This window comes from Lipotes vexillifer, unplaced genomic scaffold (assembly GCF_000442215.2).
Source record: "Lipotes vexillifer unplaced genomic scaffold, Lipotes_vexillifer_v1.1 scaffold458, whole genome shotgun sequence".
In the NCBI taxonomy this organism is placed as follows: domain Eukaryota; kingdom Metazoa; phylum Chordata; class Mammalia; order Artiodactyla; family Lipotidae; genus Lipotes; species Lipotes vexillifer.
In genome coordinates, this window is record NW_006783957.1 from 1,709,834 (window position 1) to 1,732,304 (window position 22,471).

Here is a 22,471-nt window from a genome sequence, read left to right on the forward strand (position 1 = left end):
GTGTTTGTTTATGAAGCTGTCATTGAAAGTGGGTAATTATTTGTAAACACAACGAAGTCCAGTCTTCCTAAAGCCAAGTTCTATGCTGAGTTTATAATTAACCTCTGTGTCCAAAACTTTATTCCCTTTCTTGTCCCTCACATGTTTTCCCTCAAGATTGAGGAGTAACAAAGAAAACAGAGGATTGAAATCAAGCAGGTCCCTGTAGGGCCCTCCCAGGTACAAAAGCCTTTCTGTGTCCCTCATTTCTTGTTTGCAGACCTTCCCTATGTTCTAAAGGGAAAATTCAAACAGTTACTAATCAGGGAAGTGAAGGAACACAGAAACAAAGGAAAAGCAGTCAAGAAACAATAATGCAGCATAAAGCAGAGGCCTAGCTCCTCCACAGGGGATAAACATAACAATCTGAAACATATCTCTGAGTTCTTCTACAGGAACCAAGGCCCCCACCCAGGTGGGGGATGGTAACTTCAGGCTGAGCACAAGCATGTGGACCTCAGACTGGTTGGAACCAGAAGGCTGATGATTGAGATTCCTGAAGCACCACCCTGTTACCTCACCACCAACCAATCAGAAGAAAGTCACACACCCTGCAGCCCTCCCCCCAAAATTTGCCTTTAAAAACTCTTGCCTGAAAACCATTGGAGAGTTCAGGTCTTTTGAGCATGAGCCACCCATAGTCCTTGCTTCGCCCTCGCAATAAACCTTTCTCTGCACAAGACTCCAATGTGTCAGTTTGTTTGGCCTCACTGTGTGTCGGCCACACGAACTTGGGTTTGACAACAACAAGAACGATTCTACCACGGAATTCCAATCATAGTGAAAAGATGGATATCCCCCTTGTGCTGGTTATCATGGCACACCCAGCAACTTGAGAAATATCGTTGTGAGAGTTGGTGGAGGCTGAGAACACATAAGGGACATGGTGCCAGGCAGCACCCCCTGGGAATGACCTGTGAAACCCAGGTACCTTGTTAATCCAATATCCGGCCGACAGAATCAGACTCATGCTTCTGCTGCACACAACTCTGTCTTATGCTTTTGTAGCCCCCAATCTCATCTATCTTCCTTTCCCAACTCTTGGGCCTTTGGCTACAATGGGATCAATCTTCTCTACCTTCAAGGAACCATACCCTCACCAGAAAAAGAGAACTTTATCCTTTCTTTATCTGGTTGTACCTAGTATCATATTTTTCCAATTATTTTTTAGCCCCAGTGGAACAGAGCAGTACCACAGGCTCACAGATACAGAGCCATGAGCAGGGCAGCTGTTTCCTCTTCTTGAAGGTACTCATAAACTTCACAATGGATTCTCTGGAGAATTCACATCTTGGGACTTTGGGCAGCAGGAAGTAGATAAGCACTTTTCCCTTCCACTTCATGGGGATGTAAAATGCATGGATAGTCTCCTTTTTTCTTCTTAGTCCCAATCCTGTGTACCATCTCTGCAGTCCTCCTGATACTCTGGAAGAGGAGAGGTGACAAACCAGGATTCTCTCCCAAGAGAGGCTGAGTTCTCAATGGTTGCAGTTTCTATGCACTCTATGCACTGAATTTTGAAAGACAGGTCAGGAAAGTTAAATATTTTACTGTTTTAAGTAGGTGGTAGTTGAAGAGAAGGTAAGACGAAATGACCCAGAAAGTACACGAATAGTGGCAAGAGGATCAGGGTAGAATTACGGGCATTGTAATATTTAAGGGAAAGATGGAAGAAAATGAACCAGTGCTTGAAATGAGAAGAATTTTCAAGAAAATTCAGGATGAAAACAGTTTCCTAAATGTGCAGCCCACAGTATTAGATGCTGTGACTATGTCAATAGGTTAAGAAACAAAAGGAGGCTATTATTTTGGCAGCCTGGAGATCATGAGCCTTTAGAGCAGTTTGAATGTCATATTGTGGGCAGAAGATTGAGCCAAGAGGTTGAAAGATCAATAGGAAATGAGGAATTAGAGGCAAAGAGTGTACAGCACCCTTTCAAGACATTTGGTGGTAACAGCAAGGGAAAGATAGCTTGAAAAGAAAAAAATCAAAGATTTTTTTCCCCTATAAATATAGGGTGGAGGCAATGATTTGGGCACATTTTTAGGCAAAGAATATGGAGCAATAGGAAGAGTGTTGTTTAAAATTTGAGGAAGAATAAGTTATGAAGCAAGATTCAGAAGAATATGGACAGGAAAGAGGGTGGAGGAGTGTGATTAAATGTTATCTTTAAAAAGGAGAACGGACCCCCCCTGAGAAAGGGGTAATAACTGGATAGAAGATGAGAAATTGGAGTCTTAAGGTCACCTCCTAAGCAGGAAGGAAACAAGAGAGCAGGAAGCTTGGGGGAGGGAGGAGATGCAGGGGCAGAAATGGAGCTCACCAGGGCCTTGTTTATTATGTACTGAAATAATTCCACAGGCGCTTTAAGAGTTGAGATTGGGAGGATAGAATTTTCATTATTTCTGAAGGGATGTCAGGGATAATACATTTCTATTGTTAACATCTACAGTTCTCCAAATTCTTTTTCAGAATCACCACAACTCAGCCACATCTCAACACGGTTAATATGCTCATCTTATTTCTAACATTCATTTCTTTTCCTGTTTCTATGACTGTACTTTAGTAAATCAGCTCCTGACATTCCTCACAGGAAAGAGCTTGCTTTCTCTTCTTATAAGGTAGTTAGGCTATTTTTTTAACCCCTTGTTTTCAGACCCCTTTTTGGTCTTGCCTTGCAGATCTCCTGTCCGGGACCTGGAGCCTCTCTGGGTTCTGCCAGCAGATCAGCAGATCACCTCCCAGTTTCCAGCCCTCCCTCATCCTGGGTGCCAGCTTTTCTGCAAGCATTCTGAATTTCTCTGTCCTCTACTTGATGTCATAAATCAAAGCTCTTCTGCTAATTTGCGGTCTTCTAGAACTGTGTTCGAATTCTTCATGTTCTGAGGACATGAAGAACACAACATCACTAGTTTAATCCCCATTCATTCATGTTTCTACTATCACCTTAATGGAGTTTAAAGGAGATGAAAGAAAAATGAGAAAAACCTGCCCCTTCAATGAAAACTACAAATGATCCTTTGATGCATAATCAATTTAGCATGTATATTACACTTCCAATGGAAATTACACACACACACACACACACACACACACACACACAAACACAACTCTTTATAAGTTGGCTATAGACTCTTTTATAGCTGTAACTACTGCCAATCTCAAATCTACTTTTGCCCCAGGATCATTCTACAGGAAATATCAGCTTTGCCTTCCCCTTCTTCCCATTCTGGGATGAAATATCTATTAAAGTAGGAAGTAATTTTTGTGAAGGGTCATACTGCTTTGCTATCTCCATCTAGATAGCGGTTATAGCAGAGATTTCCTTTCCTCAGTAATTATGGAGATAAAACTTTTACTAGAAAGGGAATATAGACTTGGGGTGGAGGAAGTTGTGCCAATGACTAATATCCACTAATAAGAGGCAGTGATGACAGTGCAGGCAACCATCGGTGAGTATTTCTACCCCCTCTTGATTATATCCCACCCTCCAGTACAACTTGACAACCCACCTCTACTGCCTGAAACAGTGGAACTCTCTTAAAGAAAATCAGGTCCAATGTTCGAGTTTGGAAGATACTTCTGAAACATTATAAAGTGTGTCATCTTAGCAACCAGCTGGAGTGCGTCCACTTGGAGCAAATCTGTTTATCAATCCACGCAGAGAGCAAGCTGAAGGCTTGCACCCTGGTGCTGAATGGAGCATGAAGAAAGAGCCGTGGAGACAGCATAAACAGCAAGCAATGACCTTCCGCTTAGAAGCTGGAGGCGATTCCTCACATGGACTTTTATGCATTTAGAACTTATTTCTCGGGGTTCCAAGGTGCAGGTGGACTGTACTAGGAATAAATAGTATCATGATCTAGAAAACTATGGGGAAAAAAAGGGACACCAGCAGAAAAAGGAGTCACTACCTCAAACAGATGGAAATCAGAATAAAAAGACAGCCATTTAATTTCGTAGCTGTAAAGTTTATAGGGAAGGACACTGGGGCCCAGAGAAGAAATACATAGAAGGATATAGGCTAATCTGCTTAAGAAAAGTAGTACCTGAGAACAAGGCATCAGTAAAATCTAATGTAAAGAACTGGTCTCCAGAGTCTTTGATTTTAATGAGAAAAGATAATAGCCTCTCTAGCTCTCTCTCTCTCTTTTAATTCAAATGAATTCACTTCAGACTTTTTAAAGTTTTGTGAATGTATTCTGAGAACTTTAGATTAGATGAGGGGGTAGCATTTGCCCCCTCCTGGAGATTAATGGCTACAGCACACTAATGTCCAGGTCTGGCTACAGCACATCTCTTCTCTATGGCTCTGTAAAGAATATGCACACAGTTCCTTAAAAAACTAAACATAGAGCCACCATATGATCCAGCAATGCTACTCCTGGGCATATACCCAGAAAAGATGAAAACTCTAATTCGAAAAGGTATTTGCACCCCAATATTCATAGCAGCACTATTCACAATAGCCAAGACATGGAAGCAACCTAAATGTCCATTGACAGATGAATGGATAAAGATGTGGTACATGTATACAATATTACTCAGCCATAAAAAAGAATGAAATAATGCCATTTGCAGCAACATGGATGGACCTAGAGATTATCATACTAAGTGAAGTAAGTCAGAGGAAGGCAAATATGATATTATATCACTTATATGTGGAATCTAAAATATAGTATAAACGAATGTATTTACAAAACAGAAATTGACTTACAGTTATAGAAAATAAACTTATGGTTACCAAAAAGGAAAGGGGGGAGGGATAAATTGGGAGTATAGGATTAACAGATGCACACTACTGTATATAAAATAGATAAACAACAAGGATTTACTGTATAGCACAGGGAACTATAATATCTTATAATAAACTATAATGGAAAATAATTGAAAAAAAAGAATATAGATATATACATATATATGTATAACCGAATCACTTTGCTGTATACCTGAAACTAACACAATATTGTAAATCAACTATACTATAGTAAAAAATAATAATAATAATAATAGTCAAAAAAACTTTTAAAAAAGGATGCCTCCAGACTGAATGATCCATTCCCAAAAGTTCTGCCCAGGACTCCCTCACTAGAGAATCCAGTTCCTCAGAAAGCTATCAACACTAATTTTTGGCATTTTATATTATGTTTCCTAATCTTTTATTTTTGCCTCAATTCTACTGTCACTTTAAAAATTAGCAAGAAGCGCTAGCATTAGTCTAAGGTATAACTGGTACTCTAGCAATACACTGGATGCCTTCATTCTCTTCGTTAGCTCTGCATACGTCCTTAAATTTGCTGAATTCCCATTTAGTTCTTCAGTTCTACAAAGTCCATTTGAATTATAAACATGTTCCCTGGAAAAAAGTCGTTAACTGCACACCAACCATCCCTATAACTGAACAGAACATGGGTGCCGACTACTCTCTTGCCAGTAACCCCAATTTTGCAAAAGGCTACTTTCTTATTGCTTTTTAAGAAGAAAACACTTCCATGATCTATGACAATTTAAATATCCTGGTTTGGGCCAATTATTTCCACTGGAACTGAAAAGAAAGATTTGAGAAATCAGAGATAGCACATCATCTCAGTACAAACTATCGTAATCAGTGGCTTTCAAAGAGGGCGATTCTTCCTCCAAGCAGTATATGGCAATGTCTGTAGACGTTTTTGACTGTCAAAACTGAGTGAGGGGCTTCCCTCATGGCACAGTGGTTGAGAGTCTGCCTGCCGATGCAGGGGACACAGGTTCGTGCCCCGGTCCGGGAGGATCCCACATGCCGCGGAGTGGCTGGGTCCGTGAGCCATGGCCGCTGAGCCTGCCCGTCCGGAGCCTGTGCTCCGCAATGGGAGAGGCCACAACAGTGAGAGGCCCATGTACCGCAAAAAAACAAAACAAAACTGAGTGAGGAGGTGCTACATAGTCATCTAGTGGATAGAGGCCAGCAACAGGACTACGCATCCTACTATGTACAGGACACCACACACGACAGTGATGCCCAAATTGTCAGTAGTGCCAAGGATGAGAGCCTTGATCTGAATTCTTGCTACTCCGAGTATTGTCCTCATACCAGAAGCTTCTAGAAGCTTCTTAGAAACTTGAGTCCCACCACAAGACCTACTCAATCAATCTACATTAGTAAGATCACCAGGTGATTCACGTGGACTGTCAAGTTTGAGAAGCACTGATTATACAACACTTAGTCAATCCTTAAGTGTTATAAAAGATCAGCTGTCTCAGAGCCCAAAAGAATACCCTTAACTTAAATAATAAATAGGCTCACTGCTACAGCATCTTGTCTTTAATACAATATTACCCTTATTACCACTAGTTCCACTGGATATCAGTCATTGTTACATACAAAAAAAAAATCCATTTCTCAATAATATGGAAAATCCTATGTAGAGCAAACTTAAATGTATTGAAATCTCTAATAGGCTAATGTACCTTAATAATCTCCAAGACAGAGCTATCTTATGTACCATTTCCCCAAATTACTTAACCATAGGATCTATTTTTCCTCGCAGCATTTAAGAGGCTTAAGGTTTCACAGAACACATTTTCCTTTTCTCAGCATGGAAACTAAAGAGAAATTGATTAAAGTTCAGATCTCTCTCAATAGAGTCTTGAACGAGTTATTACCTATGATACTACATGTTGCTTCAACAAAAGACAAAACCCAAGGCCTGCCTTGAGAGTGAAGAACCTCCTGGGTACCACTGCATATTGAAAGGAAAAACAAACTTTAGGCCTGAAGATGAAATCTCCTTGTTCAGAAATCATATTAAAAAGACACATGCTTTCCTCATACTATCTGACTGCTCTAGTGATATAACACTTTCTTCAGAATGTCACAGTAAAAAAAAAAAAAAAATCATTTCACAAGCAATTCTTTGGAACAAATTGCAAAATAGAAGGAAAAAGACATAAGTAATTCAAGGCCAATGGTGACTTTATTATGCACATAAATTATGTGTAGTCACAGACTGTCTCTTTTTATCACTAATTATACTAAGGGTTATATAAAATTCACTTAATGAATAGAATTGCCACAGCTTTGCAAAAATCATGGACATTTCCTTAGCAATTAACAATGCCTTAGGGATGCTACACACTAAGTTTGAATCCCTGGCATTTAATGGACTTATCTATAAATAGATACAGCGTTACACTACAAGAAAAAAAAAGCATACATTTATATCTGTGAATAATGGCTAAAAGACCAGAACATGGAGTCACACATGTCTGGGTTCAAACCTCAACAGCACCCCCTTATTAAGTCCTGAATTCCCCATACCCGGGACCCCCAGCCATATAAAAGAAAGCACTATACCTTCCTCACCAAACACCTGTACCAACATGGCATGAGAGATCTGAGCTATAAGAGCAGGGATCTTGTACATAATAAGGCAGTGTGGTACCAGCAATTACTATCATATTATTTTAAATTTATATTTTTAAGGCTTCCTAGCTACTGAGATATTACCTAGCTACTGAGACATCATTGGGTGAAAACCAGTCATTTCAGTTTATCAAAGTCATTCTCTTGGACAGAGTTCCCATAAGGAAAAATGAGCCCAATCACCTGTGACAATCAATGGTGTGATAAAGGGATAATGAACCACATCAATTCTGCTGATCAATGGAGTGATAAATGCCAGAGTCACACAGCATTAACAGCAAACCTTAAAAGTACTTAACTTTTACTGAGTGTAGCATTTATATTTTTAAAAAATCAAGTGTTTACTATGAGATGCGTGACTGAGTTCAAGGTGTTGGGCAGAGGTTTTTCTAAAGGTAACCATGAATGGATTCAAGTCCATTCTGAGTACAAGGTACAGGATTTTGGAAAAGGTGAGCCATCCTCCCCTTTTACGATTCCATGTGAAATTACTGAACAGTTTGATTCTTTAACAGTATAGAATCATCAGCTAGGCACCTCTTAATTCTCTCAGACATTTTGCCCTACTGTGTGCAATGTGAGGGTTAAAAGCATACATTGGAAACATCACTCGTCCAGGAATAAGATAAACTCTACTCTGATCTCACTTCTGCTATGACTGTCCATGTCCTATCAGAAAAGTCATTCAATCTCTTTTGGCATCTATTTCCTTCTCAGAACAAGAATAAAGGAAAAAAAAATTTTTTTTTCCCCTCACTCACAAGGTTATTCAAAGAATTCATTCAGGTATCATAAAAGAATTTATATGTTTAAAATGATAAAGCTATTCATTGATCCCATTATCTTCCCAATAGCCTCTTCTTTATGGGGCATGATACAATCACATCCTTCTCTCATAAGGCTTAATGTAATTGTTGTTTGCTGTCCTCAGTGGATATTAAATTGCACAAGATTGACATGTAAGGCCAGGGGAAATTTTTCTTAAAAGTGAAAAAAAGACACAAGGCTTTGAAAACAACTTTGTATCCCAATTACACATAGTAAAAATCAAGGGGTAGCTACTCAACAAATACTGATTGAGTACCATTATGTATCAGATATTGCCCAGGTGTTTGGACAACTTCAGTGATGAAAACACACAAAAATCCCTGTCCTCATGGAACTTAGATACTAGCAGCAGGAGGCAGAAAATAAATAATGATTATTATAACAAACTATATAGTCTGCTGGAAATGCTAATCAAGTTTTTTTTTTTTTTTTTTTTTTTTACACGGGTCTCTCACTGCTGTGGCCTTGCCCGTTGCGGAGCACAGGCTCCGGATGCGCAGGTCCAGCGGCCATGGCTCAAGGGCCCAGCCGCTCCGCGGCATGTGGTATCCTCCCAGACCGGGGCACGAACCCGTGTCCCCTGCATCGGCAGGCAGACTCTCAACCACTGCGCCACCAGGGAAACCCCTAATCAAGTATTTTTAAAGAGAATAGTAGATGAGCTTTCCAGGCAGAGGAAGGAGCAATGCAAAGGCCCTGAGGTTAAACCAAACTGGTATGCACAAGGCCTGCAGGGGAGCTAGGCAAGGTGAGCAGGTGAGGGCCAAGAAGTGATGGGGGGCCTGCCAGGTCTTAAAAGAAGAGGAAGCAGGGTTCCCCTGAGTGGGACATTGGGGACAAAGTACCGAGGTACAGGCAATAAGGATACACTTTGTGGAGAATTTAATGATAATAACAAACCAACTGGTAATGGAAAAGAATCCGAAAAAGAATAAACAAACAAATGAATAAATACATGTATATGTATAACTGAATCACTTTGCTGATAACTGAAACTAACACAACACAGTAAATCAACTATACTTCAATTAAAAAGCATTTTTTGGGCTTCCCTGGTGGCGCAGCGGTTGGGAGTCCGCCTGCCGATGCAGGGGACGCGGGTTCGTGCCCCGGTCCGGGAGGATCCCACATGCCGCGGAGCGGTTGGGCCCGTGGGCCACGGCCGCTGGGCCTGCGCGTCCGGAGCCTGTGCTCCGCAGCGGGAGAGGCCACAACGGTGAGAGGCACTCGTACCGCAAAAAAAAAAAAAAAAAAAAGCATTTTTTAATTAAAAAAACACAACTGGAATCACTATGCTTTTCTTTTACATCACGTGCCAGCAACTCTAAGCAATGTCACAGATAAAATACTTCTCAAGCCCTGAATCTTCTGTTGGTCTAAATTCTAAATGATTGTTGTGGTTACTGTGAAATTTTAATTGTATGTAAGATATACAGTATGACTTCCTGCTATCAGTCAACCCCTAAAAGCTGCCGACTCAGCCACAGGTATTCATTGCAGGAGAAAGTCTGTAATGATCCAGATTGCCTGAATTTGCTCTGGATTCAGTTTGTGTCTCCAATCCTTGTGGTACTACAGGATTGTGGATCTACTGCCTTTAGATTCAAAGTCAGGATAGGACAGTGATTATAACGGCAAAGAAGCAGATCTTAAGTTATATTCTATGTAAGCTCTTGGCATTTTACTTGTGTTTCAAATTGAAAACAGCAAAACAGATTGCAAACCGTAAGGTGTAATTGTGTGTGTGTGTGTGTGTGCAAATTTTAGTTCATACAAGTAATATTTTACTTGTTTTCAACTGCAACTTTAGAAAATTATTTTTAAATTGTTATTCCTCTTATAACTTATTAAACTGCAGTATTATTTTTTAATTTTTACTGAAATATAGTTGATTAAACTGTAATATTATCTATTACTGTGAGACACCAAAAAGCAATATGTTTCTTTTCTATTTTTTTCCTCAAAAATGCACTAATGTAACTAAGAAATATGAAACAATTACGTATTTCCTTTTTACCATTATATTTGATTTTTACCAGCCTGAACATACATAAAAGTACAATCAAAGAAATTTTCAATTTCACCTTTTCTCTGGTCATAACTATTATTCATCTGATTTCATAATCATTATTGGAAATAACTTTTTGTCTAGAGGAGGGAATGTTAAAAAATGACCCACTCCAGTGGTCAAATACACAAGATAGGCCGATGATGGGAAGCAGCCCCTAGATTTTGTTTCTTAAATATTCAGTGTACGAAGTGTACAAGAAAATCACTTAGTCTAGAGTCCAACTTTGTTACTTTTGGCCATCTTCTCCACAGTGGGAACAGGTTCATTAATAGTTGAATCAATAAATGGATCAACAGGAAAAAGTGAAAACAACCTAGATAATAGGATCTGAAAGGCTGATAGGAACACATCATGCCAGATAGAGAACACAGATACCAAAGTGTCACTTTGTGTAATATGTATGGCAATACATTAACTTATTTTATGGCTGTAAATATCTGGAACATGTTTTAGGTAAACAACTGTAATTGTTACTTCTAACTACAGCAACACTTAAATTGTGTGAATGATACCCCGCAATGTAATTTTTTTTAAATTCTGCTGGTTTTATAAATACATAATGACAGAGGACATCAGTCATGACTGTCTATCATTGTATTGGCCCTTCATGCATAAAATTAGACAACTGATACTTGTCACCTATAAATCAACCTGAGGTTAAATATTAAAATAAACTCAATGGGTACTTTTTTCAAGTAGAGATATGACAGAAGTAATTTAGTTTGATGGCAGAAACCTAGTAGATGTGTTATAAAACCATCAAGAAGCAAACTATTAATTTTCTCTGATATACAAACTCCAAGCTATAATGATTCCTTCCATATATTTATTACACTATGACCCAGCAGAATATGAAACAGGTATATATAACATAACATTATACCAAGAAATTTTGCTCTTCATAGCATTTTTTAAAAGAAGAGACATTAAAATCATTTCCTGTAGTTATTTGTGCTAAATTAAACCATATATGAACAATTCTTTATTGAGATATTTGAATATGTCAATAATAATCATTATAGTCTTTCAATAGATTGGGACTGTCTTCTGGTGCAGTAATTAAGAAAAAGTCTGTAGCACTTCCAGACACATTTTCTGTATTACTCGTTCACTTGTAGTAGTTTCCTTTTTAGAAACAGGAAAATAAAAATTTTCGTGTGCTTACTGATCATCTAATTATTACCTCCTTACCATAAAATATTCAGAAAAGTAAACAATATTAAGAAGGAAATAATCATCACACCACCTATGAAAATAATACAATAAAAACTACATCTGTATCAATAATTATGTTATAAAAATTAATCATGTTCAAATTTTAAAAAAATGGGATAATACTATTTATCTAGTTTCATAATCTGCTTTTGTAAAATTAAAAAATCTGTTTCCCACAACTGTTCTTGTCAATATGCATAAATATATAATATAGTATTCATCTTCTCAATACACTGTATTTTATTTCACCAGTAGGCTGTGAATGATTTCTTCTCTTCCCTTTTCTTTTTCTCAGTTCTCTCCTCTCCCTCTGCTTTTTTCTTTTTTTTTTTCTGTTTTTAGCATGATTAAAATAAACTGAGGACTTACCATGTGATATCTCAGCTTCTGTGTTCAGGGTTTTATGTGTGTCATCATAGTGTCCCTCAAAACTTTCTAAGTAGTCAGTACTAATGTACCCATTTTACTGATAATGAAAAGTGAGAATTAGAGAGACAGAGGAATTGCCCAAGGTCATCAAGAATAGTAGGTGGCAAAGCTGAGATCCAAATCCAGGAGGGTCAGTTTTCTTTAACCCTCCCTTAACCATTTCACTGAAACAGACCTTGAAACACAAATTGCCAGAACATTTTTCTCAGAATAAATTTCCCACAGTGGAATTCCTCATGTCCTAATTTAAAACTTGTGACATGTATTTTCAAATGATCTTCAATTCACATTTTGCCAAACATGTGTGGAAATTCTTGGCTTTCCACATCTTGGGATCCAATTTTCTTTATTCAATATTTAATAATATTTTTGTTCAATTTGTCTTTTTGCTCCGATCTGCTGAGGTAGGAGTCTTCTCTGCAGTTTCATACCTCCTGAGCTCACCAGAGGAATAAGCCTACTGACCCAGCCTTCCTGAGGATGTCCAAGGATAACACTGCCTGACCTCCTAATGCAGTCAAACCCTTAGATGCCAAAGGTGCATCCTGGGGCTTCCCTGGTGGCGCAGTGGTTGAGAGTCCGCCTGCCGATGCAGGGGATGCGGGTTCGTGCCCCGGTCCGGGAAGATCTCACGTGCCGCGGAGTGGCTGGGCCCGTGAGCCACGGCCGCTGAGCCTGCGTGTCCGGAGCCTGTGCTCCGCAACGGGAGAGGCCACAACAGTGAGAGGCCCGCGTACCGCAAAAAAAACCCCAAAAAAAAAAACAGAGAAGGAATTTCCCAGCCCTCTCTTTTTTTAAAAAAAAAAAAAAAAAAAGGTGCATCCTGGTCCCAGGTGCTGTCCCTCCATGCTCACAGAGCTGCTGACACTTGAAGTCTGGTCTCTTTGGTCCCCGTGCACACTAGGCACTCTCCTTAGAACTGACTGTCTCTCCCGACCCCCCTCACAATGTCTCCAGGATGCCAAAGCAGTGTGTGCCCAGGTCGCAGAGTCCAGGGGAGCCTCGTAAAAACAGGCTTCTCCTTTTCTGTCTTCTAGTCCACTTCAGCCTTCTATTCTTCCAGCACCTCCAATCCGTTAGGTCTGGTAAAATCACTCCTGTGCTCATGGGCGACTCGACCCGTGATGACTGGCCTGTCCCATTACCATTTCTGCCTATCCAGCATCTCTAGTGCTCTTCACTCCCGTCATTCCTTAGCTGAACTCCCCGCTGTATTAAAACCCTCAGCCAGCTTTCCTCAAGGACCTCTAAATCCCTTGTCCATTTCCTTTCATTACTAGTCTGGCAAAACATCCAATTAGGCTGCCTGCCTTCTCCATGTCTGAGTTCCAACTATTTGATTTCCGCTGGAAAAATAGCCCAAATGCACAGACTGCTGTTCCTGAGAACCCATGCTGCAGGGAATCCAACCCCAGCTCTCGCTACAGTACTTCTAGGTCCCCAGTCACCTGGCCCCTCCTCTCCATCCATCACTCTGCCCACCGTGGTCTGGCTTCCACGTGAACTCCTCTGCGGACAGAGCTCTCACACCAACCTTCTGCTCATCAGTGATAATCTCACTTCACCTCTCCTGTAAGTCTGAAATCCTCTTCCGCTGGTTTCCAGGACACCTCACTCTCCTAGTGTTTTTCTATATGATTTTTCCCCTTTCCCACTATACTTTCTGGGTTTCTCTGTCTGTCCCAGAACTGGTGGTGACTCGGGGTGCTGCTTTAGGACCTGTGCCAACTCTACACTCTGTCCCTTGATAATCTCTTCTCACGTGTTTTCCATCACTAGCAGCTGGCTTGATGATGCCTGCGTTCTACACATCCGTCCAATCTTGCTACTGATTTGGAGCCTATATATCTAGTTGTTTATTTGCCTATTTCCTTAGAAGTCCAGGTTTCTGCCTTTGCTACCTGGATAAAATATGGTTGTGTTCACAAATAGGCATAGGAAAAGGAGCAGGCATGCTTGGCTACATCTTACTTAACTTTGAGATCTTAGCCTAGATATTGTTTTCTCTGGGAAGCCTTCTATAAATGCTAAATCTGGATTAAGTGCCCTTCTTATTCAAAACAGCCTGAACTTCTATCACGGCACTTAACACACTGTATTATAATTTCTTACACAATTGTTTTGTCTCTCTCAGTTGACTGTAAACTGGCCCCATGAGGACAGAGAAAGTGCTGATTTTTTTCCACACTGTGTTTGCAACACTACACAGTGCACACAACAGGTGCTCATGTTACTGAGATGAACTGAACTGGATGGAATTAGATTCTTCCTGGGTTTTCTCTCCATACAGAAGCCACCAAGGCCAGGCAGTTTTGTCCTGCTCTGTTAACCCCCATGCCTCAGCTCTCATTTTTTAGGGATGGTTGCACAGACATCTGCTTCAAAAGCCCCTTTCTCCAAGCTTATCGACTCTTGCTAACTGATGCCAATGAAGACCCATCCATTTCTCAACGAGGAATCAACAGACCCATCTGCGTTCAGATTTACACCTTGCTACACTTTGGAAAGTCCTTCCCATGATGATTTCTTCCAAGTTTATTTAGATTTACTTAGCATGCTGAAATCTTTAATCAATTTGGAAAGGCGAAATATATATATATATATATATATATATATATATATATCCCTCTCTCCCCAAGGGAGAAAGAAGGGAAGAGAGAAGATATATATATATATATATATATATATATATATATATATATATATATTTTTCCAGTTGGTTAGTTATCCTAGCACTATTTATCAAACTCTTTAAATATTCTCCCATGATCTAACATTTCAGCTCTACAAAGAGTAAAATCTCCTAGGGCGTGGAGAAGAGTGTGGACTCTAGGGCCAGCTCCACACTGACACTCACTAGTCCTCGGGCAGGTCACTTAACCTCCCTGTGCCTCTGTAATTCAGGGGTAACAACAATAGTATCTTCCAGTGTTGTGATTAATTTACATGTAAACTGCTCAAAAGAGTACTGATACAGAGCAGATCTTTAATTCCTCCTGTAGATTATTACTGTCATCTGTTTAGATATTTCATCTTCAGCTCTGTTCACCTGCTCATCTTTGAGCCTGTGCCGCACTGTTCTAACTGCTGTAGAAAGAGAACGCAGTTTCCTGTCTAGAATAATCTCCCTGAGTCATTGCCCTTTTCCCTCCTTCCCTTAGTTAAAAAAAAAAAAAAAAAAAAATCACTTTTCTACTCTTGTACAATTATTTCTTTAGTAAAACACTTTCCCCCCCAAATATTAATAACAGTCAACTTTTACTTGCAAATTGCTTTCCATGGGTCAGACACTGGGTCAAAGGCTTTATTGACATGGATCATCAAATTTAATCTTAAGAGATATACTTCATCATTACACTGACTTTACAGATTAGGAGAACAATCACTGGAACCATTAAGGAAGGAACGCAGGCTGTCTGATTCTAGAACTTGTGCCATGTATGACTACAGGGCATCACTTCCATTATAAAAACTCTTGTTGAGACTGGGCTCAGATTTGGATGAAATCTCTAGATTTATTTGGGAAGGACTGACAGTGTTGAATGCTAAGTCTTCCTATTCAGTATTATGATTATTCTTTATCCAATTATTTATTTATGTTCTTCAGTAAAGTTTTATATTGTCAATAGAAGTAATATTTACAGAGTACTGACCACACTGTAGACATTGTTTAAATGCTTTGCAAATATTAACTACTTTAATTCTCACCATGACCCTATGGTGTTGGCCTTGTTATTATTTCCATTTCACAGATAGGGAACCGAAGCACAGAGATGGCTCTTCACATTAAATGACTTCGCATTACATAGCCAGTGAGTGACAAAGCTGGTATTTTTATTACACTCTCTTGGCTCCAGAACCCATGACTTTGGCTACTAAGTTCTCAGATTTACCTCTCAAATCATGGGTAAAGTACTATATTTCTACCTGTTCATATATTATTGATATTTACCAGTGAAACTTTTCTCAATCTATTTTTATCTTGTTATTGCTAGTCTACAGGAAAGCATTGGTTTTTGTATATTTTCTTGCTAACCTGTTTGAAAAGTTATAAATTCCAACGATTATCAGTTGATCATCTTGGGTTATTCAGGGAAGTCATCAAAATAAAGCTAGGTTTTGTTCCTCAATATGCAAAATGCATCCTTTTCTATGCTTTTAAAAAACTGTTTGGGTTAGCACCTCCCCCAAATTTTAAATGAATAATTTTGCATTAGACATCCTATTCCACTTTAGGGGTTATGCCTCTAGTTTTTCTCTAGTAAAAGAACTTGTGAGGGACGGATGCAACCTTGGGTGTCCCAGCCTTCGCTCGAAGGCCAGCGCGTCGGCCGCGCCCGTGGCTTTCGGCCGCCGGCTGCCTAGCAGCGCTCTGCGGGATGAGCGCGGCCCACACCACCACCCTGGCCGCAAGAGCGACTACACCCGCGGCTTTACCGACTACCACCAGCACAGCCCCGGCGCCGCCGCCGACGCCGCTCCCGCCGGGCACCACTCCAGCCTCAGAAATCTGTGAGAGCAGCAGCACGGTGTTTCCTGTTTTGACGCGGATGATGCTAATGATGCTAACGCTACCCGCTTGGGGCCAGAATGCAAAGGTAAAAGCTACTGTTCAGATAATCCCACAGTTCGCGATGGCAAGGTGGTGAACAGCACAGAATTCTGTCCTGGTCTCCCTGCCACACCATTGCCAACCAATTCTGCAGCGAAAACCACAACTCCGCCTTCCCCGCCTACAGCCTGCACCACGGCTACTACATCAGGTACAACGGATACCAACTTCAACTCCGACTTCACAACCTGTGCGCAAGTCTACCTTTGGGGCAGCCAGTTTCGTTGGAGGAACTGTCCTTGTCTTGGGTGTGCAGGCTGTAATTTTCTTTCTCTATAAATTCTGCAAATCGAAAGAACGAAACTACCGCACTCTGTAAACAGACCCGCTAAGTTAACACGGACTGCTGTGTAACTCACTGAAACCAAAATATTCTCTTTCAAGATGTGCCACATGGGAGACGCTATTCTAGGATCTTTAATTTTTCAAAGGATGCATATAGGAGCATCGCCCTTGAAGAGAAACCAGTTAAATCTATTTGCTCAACGGGAATATTTAAAATATCCTGCATGAATGCTTGTGGCTGTCTTCTTTTATTTTAAATGGCTGCTGCTGTGTGATTAAGTTCTCTCTTCTTGACATGCCAAATGTTAACTCTATAAGCGATGGAAAACATTGTCCTGCACAGACGACCTCATGACTCTTTTAGCAATGCAAATGTAGTCATTTTAAAGCCTGAAAGCTGCATTTTCATGCTAACTCGGGGATGTAGTTTAGTGACCAGAATTGAGAAAAATGTGCCAAATGAGCAGCAATCAGGTGGATTTGGGGCTATAATTGCAATAAGTGGAATGAATTTATAAATTTAGTATCCTTAGAGTAGAATTTTGTGCTTGATAAGTTATTTTTTCTACATTAGAGAAAAGATGCCACACAAGGAATTACATTCCAGATTTTAGAAAGTGAAGGGAAAGGATACAAAACATTAAAGTGTAGCAGGTTATTGCTGATACTTGTAAAGCACCTTATATCGTTGAGAAAATAAAGAACAGTGCCTTAAAAGACAGACTGAAAGGTAGACTGTAACTTAAAATGTTGGTGATTTGTTCTTTCACATTAATGAAGGGAAAGGTTGGACTGAGGATGTAACTGTTGATGTGAGCAGTAGTAAACCTGCTTTTAGATACCATACTGTTAGTATTTAATTGAAAACTTACCTACTTTATTTCAAGCCCGAGTAACTTAAAGGATGTTACACAAAGTCGAAAGCCTTCATCTACTGAACCTCCCAACATTTTGCTTATGGCTGTTAAAAAGTATAAAGTTGATTTAATTACATTCTCCTTTGTACTTCAAAAACTTATCCTAACACTGTTGTATCTTAAAAGGAATTCCACCAAGCTTTCTGGAAAAGTAACTTCTCTAAGGCAAGAAAGAAAGAAGTTGTTCTAGAATCATTTATTAACTCTTTAAACAAGACAATCATTTTAAGTTTTAAGATAGCAAATGTGAGCAGTGTAATTTCAGAAAAAATTTTAGTTGATCAGATTACTGTAGATTTTTAATGATGATTGCCCTGGATAAACAGGTTGTACTTTTTCTTTCTCCTTTTCCACCCTTCCTTCTTCTCAGTTTCAATTGCTGTAGTATGATAAGCATGCATACTTTTATTTCTTTAGCTTCCTTATGAAGCATTAGTTTTTTCAGGTTTAGAGGGATACTCCCTCCCTGCCTTTGACACATTGGATTAGTTCAGAGGCTTAAATCAGTTTAAAATGAGCTTTTGCTTTTCTAGGCCATTAAGGTTTTTTGTTTTAGTTTCTTTAGCCTATAGCGGCTGTGTTTAGCACTTGGTTTTCAGTATTTTATAGTAAGAAATGACAAGTTGCTTTGGTCCATTTCCGAAGCCCAAATTCCTTACATTTAGATAATTAAAGGTTCTTAAAATGAAGATTTACTGTTTCTTCTTTACTTGCTGGTACAGCTAAAGTTTGTTTTACTTGTACACTGGTATATAGACCTAATGCTTTCAAGTGCCTTAATTGTTGAAAATCTCTGGCTTCAAAGGTTTTTGGGGAAAGGTAGGCTTACCTCACATTTTTGTTTCCCTCAGTAGTAATACTTTTGGTACTGCACACACATTTTATATAGTGCCATGGCTATTAGTTTTTAGTGAGTGCTTTAAGATATAAGATTCAGTTGAAAATATACACAATTTCCATTCTCCCAAAGCGGTAAAAATTAGCTACAATGTTATAATTGTCATTTACCTAGACAGGAATACCTTGCCACACATTAATGTTAACATTATAGCTATTTCTATGAAAATATAGTTGATGAAGCCTCTCATCTTCTGTAATTTTGAATACTGCTCTAACAGAATGATAATATGGAATTAGATTTTACAAAAAGAGCTCTTACAACAGAACTCACAGCCTTTTCCCCTCTTCCCTTAGCAGTTTAGTATCTTGAGCCATTAATAATTTGGGGGTTCTTTTTAATCCCGAAGGTATATAGAAACCTTTTCAGATTTTTCATCTGATTTGTTCATGCAGATTGTAGTTCTATTAAAATCCCTTATTTTACCTTACAGATATTTGTTGCACAGATACTGCTGTATTTAGAAATTTCTATTTCAGTTCATTAAAAACTGCAAAACTAATCTGTATCATGTACCAAACTGATTTAAAATAAACCTACATGTTTGTTGGATTAAAAAGAAAAAGAACTTCTACTATTTTTTTTTTTTTTTTTAAGACAGGTACTGTCTAACCTATTAAAAAACAATAACACTGAGATTCTTACATTCAGTCAGTGACTATCACTTCCTGGATTTTTCATTATTATAGGATACCAAAGCTCTCCCACATCCTACAAAATAGGGCTATATATTCGATGGAAAAGAAAGCTATGTATCACCCAGGAGACCTCTGATTTCCATAATATGGATAGATAACAACTGGCATTTGTAAATACAGAGGAAAGGCAAAAGGAGAAATTTATTCCTCATTCTTGTCGTGATTAATCCTTCTGAGTTCATTTAAAATCATTCTATAATAAATTATATTTAGAGGTCATTTTTAAGGAAGGCATTCATTGTTCAGCCCAAGGTTATGTGTTTTTGATTGAAAGAAATCACAATCCAAATGGCAGAAGGCTTTGCCTATACTGAATGATTATTTTCACTCAGGGCTTAGGAATCAAATGAGATCAATCCAAACGCACTAGAAGCAGCCGGGAGCAGCTCTCACACATTTCATATATGGTTACCTGGGAAGTAAACACTACACACACTTGTGGTTTCAGTCATTGAAACGGTTACAGAACTTAGAGTTCCACAAAATGTGAACACCTATAAATTGGCACAAGACTGAACTGCAGCCAAAGAAGACTGGCAGGGGGAGCAAGACAAGTCTGAACTTTTAAAATCTATATTTATATTCTTTTTCTGTTTTTTTTTTTTCTTTTTTTTGTGAAAACTCTAGCATGTGTAACAAATGAGAGTCAGCATACCATTTATTTACTCATTGCCATAACTTGCTAAAGACTTTCATAATGCCAAATGTGATACCTGAACTCAAAAAACAGTGTCCTTTACCTGGGACTGTTGGGGCACATAAACACTGCATAAATGACTTTTCTGGATAATGCTATAAGATCACAATTTTCTGATTTCAAATACTTTAATAAGAATCTTCTAGTGTATGTTTATAATTCTTGCCCTATTTAATAAACACAGTCTACCAATTATAACCTTTTTTTGGTGATTCATGCATATTTTGAAATGTAAGGCTATCATGGCCTGTATTCATTAACCACATATTGTTATCTGAAATATTACTTTCCTTTATGTTTTCTGTGATTTGTGATTTTGTAGGGCAGGTTTTTTTGGGTTTTTTTTGTGGTACGCGGGCCTCTCACTGCTGTGGCCTCTCCCGTTGCGGAGCACAGGCTCCGGACGCGCAGGCCCAGCGGCCATGGCTCCCGGGCCCAGCCGCTCCGCGGCATGTGGGATCCTCCTGGACCCGGGCACGAACCCACATCCCCTTCATTGGCAGGCAGGTTCTCAACCACTGCGCCACCAAGGAAGCCCCTAAAACACTGTTTTAAAATGAAGCGGTAGGGCTTCCCCAGTGGTCCAGTGGCTAAGACTCTGTGCTCCCAATGCAGGGTCCTGGGTTCGATCCCAGATCAGGGAACTAGATCCCACATGCCACAACTGAGAGTTTGCATGCTGCAAATAAAGATCCCGCATGCTGCAACTAAGACCCAGTGCAGCCAAATAAATAGATATTTTTAAAAAATAAATAAAACTAATAAATAAAATGAAGCAGTGTATTTGGTTTCTCAGAGGCTCCTTTTGTGCTTTTTGATTGTCAGCATGGCTCAGTGTCCTGCTTGCCAGCCACATAAATAAAATATTGTATTTCATTTTATTGTAAGAAATATATTAAGTTATTCCCCAAAAGACATGATACATATGAATGTTTGCCTATCCATTCCTTAATATTTAGACTGTGTCACTTATATTTATGTAGATTGTATAGTCAAAGTTAATAATTATATTGTAATATTTACCCGCGTCTCCTGCATCGGCAGGCGGACTCTCAAGCACTGCGCCACCAGGGAAGCCCCTTTTTCTGTTTTAATCCATATGCACCTTATGCAGAAATATAACCAATAAGTGGTTTTACCTCTCTGCTCTTTCCTTGATTCCGTTTGCAATGTCACCCTTTGCAGTGGTCGTACAAAACTCAACTAAGTAAGAGCAGTGTGGGTCTTAGGAGATTTTCCTTCGAAGCTTGCTTTATAAAACCTCTACCTCTGATTAACCCCACATCTCTGCTTCTACCCTTTCTGCTGAATGCTGCGAGAGAAAAGTGCCATACTAACATGGACTAGAGCCACTGTACAACCCCATTTTGGTCCTCAGAGCATCTGTTAAAGGTTCTTTGTGTTCTGGATTCTCTGTCCCAGTCACCACAGAGGTTACCTCAAACCTATATCATGCTGTCTCCCACAGCTCTCCATCTCAAGAGATAACTTTTTTTCTTACTGACCTATGAGCCGCAGAAACCTACGGACAGAAAAGCCTTCAACCTGTCCTACACAGATGAGCTTTAAAGCAGAGCCCCATAAGATAGACATTTAACACCTTTTAATTTAACTATACAAACTCAATAAGAGTGGCAAAAAGAAGTGAATGATAAAATTATTGCACTCCAACAATTCTGAGATGCACACTTTTCATATCTTAACATCTCTGAAATCAGAATGCATCAGAATGCATCTTCCAGCCAGTAGTTTCTTAAAATCACTTTCAGCCAGACGGTGGTCATGGCACTGTTCTCAAGTCCTGCCACAGGTGGGAACTTGGGCCTGCTGTGTTTCATTCAAAAAACACTTGAAGGACTTTCAGGAAGAAATATCAGTTCTGACTATTATCTGAAAACCTTCCAGGGACATATTCTGGTGAGATCAAGAAAAGAAAACTTGCAGGATGTGTCACAAGAGCTGGAAAGACAATCACAGAAGCAACCGTGAAACCCTTCTTAAAAAGGTTCTGTATCCTCACCACTTTTAGTGTCACTGAGGATGGCTGTGCATGGAAAACTAAGATGCGGATGACGGAGCATCAAATGTGAATCGTAAGAGAGACTGTGGAAAAGTTTTGGGAATACTTCACCAACTTATGGAACTTGTACTTTCATTTTTAAGAATGTACCATAATATATGATAACAAAAAATTTGTATCTAGATGAATCTAAAAGAGCTTTTCCAATAGGAATGAAACAAAATTTTAAGTAAAAATAAAACCCTTGTGGCCCTTGTGGGCTTCCCTGGTGGCGCACTGGTTCAGAGTCCGCCTGCCAATGCAGGGGACATGGGTTTGTGCCCTGGTCCAGGAAGATCCCACATGCCGTGGAGCGGTTA

The 22,471-nt window shown here is 39.4% G+C and overlaps 1 protein-coding gene and 1 pseudogene across 1 annotated transcript in view; one reads left to right on the top strand and one right to left on the bottom strand.

Moving 5' to 3' along the window:
- LOC103073780 (sialomucin core protein 24-like) overlaps positions 1-16,916 on the top strand; it is a 19,605-nt pseudogene extending 2,689 nt beyond the window's left edge.
- The window catches only part of CTNND2 (catenin delta 2), a 950,773-nt gene that overhangs the window by 686,070 nt on the left and 242,232 nt on the right, over positions 1-22,471 (bottom strand). The window lies entirely within an intron of this gene.